The sequence below is a fragment of the Pteropus medius genome, unplaced genomic scaffold, assembly GCF_902729225.1.
Source record: "Pteropus medius unplaced genomic scaffold, Ma_sr-lr_union100, whole genome shotgun sequence".
Taxonomy (NCBI): domain Eukaryota; kingdom Metazoa; phylum Chordata; class Mammalia; order Chiroptera; family Pteropodidae; genus Pteropus; species Pteropus medius.
This window is the reverse complement of record NW_024343104.1, coordinates 820,399-826,398: the sequence shown is the minus strand read 5'-3', so window position 1 is coordinate 826,398 and position 6,000 is coordinate 820,399. Positions and strand designations below refer to the sequence as shown.

At 46.2% G+C, this 6,000-nt stretch overlaps 1 long non-coding RNA gene and 1 pseudogene across 3 annotated transcripts in view; both read right to left on the bottom strand.

Moving 5' to 3' along the window:
* Window positions 1–579: 579 nt before the first annotated feature.
* Window positions 580–6,000, bottom strand: part of LOC120606009 (uncharacterized) — a 50,888-nt gene continuing 45,467 nt past the window's right edge. For all 3 annotated transcript variants that reach the window (XR_005653806.1, XR_005653807.1, XR_005653808.1), the window contains one exon: window positions 580–777. This is a non-coding gene — a long non-coding RNA (uncharacterized LOC120606009). The remainder of the gene's footprint in view (window positions 778–6,000) is intronic.
* Window positions 4,788–4,906, bottom strand: LOC120606016 (uncharacterized; annotated as a pseudogene).

Here is a 6,000-nt window from a genome sequence, read left to right as displayed (position 1 = left end):
GGAATCTTCCAGATCTTCTACTCTAAGGGGCGGGCCTGTGGGCGGGTTGGAGGGGCATGGGCAGAGTGACACCAGGCCTCCCCCATTGGATTTCTGGCTAGTCCCTGGCTCAGGGAAGTGGCTGCAGAGTTTGTCAGGCAAGTGCTGCAGAACTGTTTGCTTCATCCACAGAGGAAAGTGACTGCACTATTGATGGAGCTGTGGCCAATTACCAGGTAGACAGGATGCAGGACTTGAGATCAAAGGGTTTAAATCCCAGCTCTGACCCTTAGGAGCTACTACCTGTGGGGAACTGACTCACCCAAAGCACCTGAGCCTCAGTTTCCTAGTTTCTAAAATTGGTATAGTCCTGCCCTCCCAACCCTGCAGGGCTGTGATAAGGATCACCTGAGACAACGTAAAGGTAAATGTGACTGGCATGGAACAGACTCCGGAAAATCTGTGCAATCTAAATTTCCTGACAAAGATTGTGAGATGTGGAAAATTTCATTCAGCTGCCAGAATGAAATTTCCTTCCTGGGAGAATTTTAATTACAACACAGCTGCTTCTCTCCCAGGAAAGGTGTGGGGAGGTCTCTGATGCAGGGGGCAAGAGGGTTGGCCTTGCTGGAAACCACCTGTGCTGGCTGCAGGGTTACTGCTCTGGAGCCAATGCTTGGTTCTAGCTTGTCGATAGGGTTGGAATCTGCACCTCTCCAGGAAACTCCAGTAGATGCCGGGGAAAGCCACAGACCTGTCTCTTCTCTGCTTGTCCGGGAGGCAGCCGAGGAAACCTGCCTAAGAGTGAGAAAAGAAGCCAAGTCAGCCTCCATGTCCTAGTCCTCAGCTCCAAGCTTACTGAGACAAATGCCTTGAGTGCCTCCCCTTCCTTATTCCAGTGTCTCTGCTTTTCACAACTACCTTCTGTAGTTGTGTTCAGCATAAGCCAGTATACCCCATCTGGTTTCTTAGACTTCATCTCTTCACTCGGATCAACTCAGCTCAGTCTTTGGAGATCATGAGATCCTTAGACCATACATTTTTATGGCATACTGGGTTTGGGCCTGACATTTCTAAACCGAGTGGCGTTGAGTAGGTCACTTAACCTCTGTGGGGCTCAGCTTTCACTTCTATAAGTTGGAGATAATAATAATGACTGTTTTATTTACTTAAGGAAGACAAAAGATATGCAAAACAGGATTATTATGATTGTGTTCATCATAATTCTTATAACTGACTAGCCCAGAGTCTTGAGGGGAACAGAGCAGGGGAAGGGCATCTTCCTAGTTAGAGCTCTGGCCTCAGATTTCTTCAGTCCTCCCTGAAAATAGGAGGAGAAGTCTTCAGGCTGCCTATGCCAAGGGTCTCTGCCTTCTGCATGCTCTCCTCAAGATTGGCTGGTCAGCCAAGTCTCTTGTATGGTGGACAGTTGAGGGTGGATGCTATGGATGGACAGGCAGCCAGGAGCCCACTTGCAGAAGCAGCAGCGAACAGAGGAGCAACTGTGTGCATGTTGATAGGACTATGGGTGGCTATGTGGGCAGAAGCCTCCATTGCTCTGAAATAGCCTCGCAGCACAGTGATGGTGGCCGGACAAACCAGTGTTCGCAGTCTTAGGTGGGCTGCCACCTGAGTGTTGCCTGGGAAACCACGGCTGCAGGAGTGCCCCACTCCACCATTTGCTTATTTGCCATGAAGACAGCGAGATGGAGGCAGCAAGGGTAACAGAACAGGTGGCCCCCACCACAGGCTTTGGGAAACCTCAGCAGCCCCTATGCCTATAACTGGCAGAGGAGGCGGCCTTGGGATCAATTCTTCCATTATAAAACCATGTTCAAAATGTCAATTCCTTCTCTTCTGGTTCTGAGTTTTCCCCCTCCATTTCATCAGTTTACCCCTCTCCCCTCTCCTGTGACTGGCTTACACTTTATATTAGCACGACGCTAATCTTTGAAGAATGATTTTTGGCAGCAATTGAGCGCCTAACATGACCTCATCATGTCTGGCGTTCTTGAGAAAGGACACCTCCTGAAAGGCAGGGGAATTGGGGAAGAGGCTGGATACACGTAGGCTCTCTAGATACAAGTGGGAGCCTGCCCATAGTGGCGATGCAGGGGGTGAAGCAGCTCTTCCCCATCAGACCCAGGAGCCCAGCTCATTACCATTGCTAAGGAAGACCAATATGAGTCAATACTAGCAGTTTCCAGGAAACTTTTCCAATTTTCTCTCATAGCACCAGCATATAGGTTTCTTTCCTGTCCTTCTGAGGTAAGAGAAGGCGAGTGGTTAAAGACTGGGCTAGGAAGGCTCTGTTGAGGCCACCCTACCCAGCCCCGGTCTGCACACATGTTTCCCACTATGTCCAGGACAAATGGCTGCCTTCTCCTGGGCTCACCAACTCCCCTTACTGCAATGTAAGCAAGCCCCTGCTCTGGGGATCTCAGCTAATCAGAGAAGGAGAGAGGTGCTCACTACCTCCTCAAAATGAACCCCCAGGCCTGCATGGTCTTCTCCTCACCTTGCCCTTTACTTCGGTCCTTTCCCATTTCCCAGGCTCATAAGACTTCATTAATTTAGAAATGTTAGTTTTTGTTTCTTTATGTTTCTCATGAGTCATTGGCTATTACTCAAGGTAGGAGGAGAATTAAGAGTTCTTGACTCAGAACCCACCAACTTATAGGGAACATTTCCCCTCATTAGATTCTTAGGTTCTGACCTCTCAGTTGTCACTACACCTGGCCCACTACATCCTCCAGCACGATACCCACTCCTCAGTATTGTTCCATATCACATTAACATCTATACCCCTTCCCTTACCTACTCTGAAAACCAGGTTGTCAGCCAGCACACCCTGCCCACTGGGCCAACTCCACCCCACCCTGGCCATTTGTCCATCTGTTAGGTTCTCAGAGTTGTCCCTGCCTGTTTCATGTTCAAGCTGTTGGCTACGACAATCATACCTGATCATTAATAATGGAATAGTGATGGGAGAGACACTTAGATAATCAACTAGCACAGGCTCATTAGTGGCACAGAACAATCACAGCGATATAATAACAGATCCCAGGAAATGTCAATTAAACCTGGAACTTCGTTAGGTTTCATTTTATTTTCAGCATGGAGAAGGACAGCATAATTGCAATCAACTAAAGCCAATGCAAATCTCCTCCAAAAGAGACTCCTTCCCCCCGGGGATACAAGGAGTTAAGTTCCACTCTCCCACCATGTTAATTCCAAGCCATTTAATGAACTTCTTCTCTTCCTTGAGGAATGTTACAACTGAGTGCCTGGCTTCTCTTAACAACAGGATCATTCTGGCTGTTGGCTTTAACGATAAAGATGATGGTGCCCAGGATTTGCATTTATTGAGACTCAACATGTGCCAGATGTTGTGCTAAGCCCTATACATGGATTATTTCATTTAACCCTCACTACAATTTATTGAGGTACCGGTTAATATTATCATCATTTTATCTACAGGCCATTGAATCTCAAAGTTAAGAATGATGCTCTGGGTAACCCATTTTGTAAATGTTTGTGGTATAGCCAGAAATCCAAGCCAGATCTGCCTCCCATGAGTGCTTGCTCACTCTCACTCTCTCTTCTCGCCTCTCCTCCTCCTTCTGTCTCTTTCTTCCTGTCTCTCCCTGTCTCTTTGTCTCTGTCTCTCTGTCTCTGCTGCTTTCTCTCTCTTCTTGGATTAGGTATTGGGGGAGCCTAGATAATCCTGAAGAGGGATGGGGTAACCCAAGGAGTGTTCAACTGAAGCATCTCATGTTGGCTCTTTGGTCTCCAGTCTAGGGTGGGCAGCTAGGAGGAGATTTTTAAAGAAATTTCCCTGAATCCTGTCCCCAAATCAAATGACCCAATCAGACTCTCTGGGGATGGGGGCCAGGCCATCTATATTTTTTCAAAGCTTCTTAGGTAATTTTGAAGACCACTGTTCTTAAAACCTCACCCAGCGAGTGCTTCTCCACATCACAGGTGGGGATGGGGATCTGGGTGACTGGCCCAGCCCTGAACCCCATGGTTCTGAGAGGAAAAGTGATTTAGAACAAGGCCTTCTGAGAAGGTGTGTGCTGACTCTCCGTCTATGACCTCAGCTCTGGCTTCAATTTCCTCATCTGTGACATGAAGGATTGGCCTGGTGGTCTCTAAGATGTCTACCACTCAAACAGGGTTTTCCTAGAAGGACAATGCCTTGCCCCAAGTCCATGATTTGCCAGAGGCTTGTTGAGGAGATGTCTTTTTAGAACAGTGACCTTAAGTCATTGTTTCTCTAAAGTCAAATCACATTATTTCATACTTTAAATTGACTCCTTGCATTTACTTATATATGTTTTTGAAAACTAATTTTACATTGTTATTATATGTGGAAAGCCATATCCCCTGTTATTATATATGGAAAGTAACCATAAAAATGTTATCATCTAAATTCATCACCTACATCATCAGGGATGTGAAGACTATACTGGCCCATATGATCTCACCCACCCAGCTCCTCCTTCCCTCAAATGTGATCCTGATGGCTAACTGCCTCTGGTGGAACTGTGAACTCACAGCACTCACTTTTACAGGAATAAAACCAGGGAAGGTCTACATCTCGAAGGGCAAAACTTTTCAGTCTTATTGTATGAGAATCGAATCCTTCCAGTGGGACTTAGTTCTAAGTCTGCAGCATTGCCCTTCTTGGACCTTGGTTTTTGTTTGTTTGTTTATTTGTTTTTTAGGCGAGGCAACCCTTGGTTGATCTCACAGATTGCAAGGACCTTGTCAGCTTACAATCACTTATTTTTTTTTATTTTTTATGCCTACAGGGCCTGGTCTTCCTAGGTGGTCTCCCATCCAAGTACTAACCAGGCCTGACCCTGCTTAGCTTCTGAGATCAAACGGGATCAGGCTTGTTTGGGGTGGCATGGCCGTATACTTGGACCTCAGTTTTGACACCTACAAAATCATACCATGAGACAACAGGCACAACTGTGTTCCTTTGTGGTGTAAGTTTGCTTTTTCCCACTCCCTCAGCCTCTATAATCACAGAGCAGGGGCAAAACTAACTAATGGAGAGAAAAAAGAAGACAGAAGTTTGTGCGGTGACCTCAGGAGTTCCTTGGATTTCAAAGTAGCAATCTCTCCAAACTTACATGAGGTGCCATGTCTATCACCATTGACAACTAAGAGTTCTGGGTTTAGAGACCACTGAGATCATTAGGGCCTCATTTCCTCATCTGTAAACACTTGTTAACTCTCAGCCAGGTACTAACTGATTCAGTCCCTGCCCTTATGGAGCTTTGTTCCAGTCATGGGCAGACTTATACATAAACAAAGGTGTAGGTGATACTGTGCTAAGTACTAACTCCAAAAGGGTGAGCCCAGGGCAGGAAGGGAGACAACTCAGTACTTGTTTCCTCCACAGACTCCCTCCTCTCAGCCCTCAAGCCAAACAGTGCCACACCTGCCCTGAATAAAATGTGAGCGCTCAGTCTTTTCTATTTAGGGTCCATTTTTAAGTGACAGCTTGCCTAGAGGTTAAGAGTACAGGCTTTGGGAATGACCCTGACTTAAGATTTCTGTCACTCATAGAAAAGTATTTATCTTTCTCGGTTTCAATTTCTTTGTCTGCAAAATAGGAACGCTGCAAGGATTATGTGAAATGGTATCTCTGAAGTGCTCAGCAGAGCACATGAATGAGCCCTCCAGAAACATTACTTGTAATTATTATTTTTTTCTAGTAGAAATTCTAGTTTTGGAATGGGACAGACCAGGATTCAAATGCCAGATCTAAAGCTTGATATGTATATGACCTTTGAGTCTTGTGTTCTTATTCATAAAGAAGTGTGATAATAGTGGCCTCGAACAAGTATACAAATGTAGTCCCTAATGCTGGCCATCTCCATCCATTGCCTTCCTTTGAGGTGTGGCAACATGCCCAGCCAGCACAGGGCAAATCTAGACTAAAGGCTCTGAGTTCACCTGTATGCACCCCTATTCCCATTTACTCTGGCCCACACCCAGCCCAGA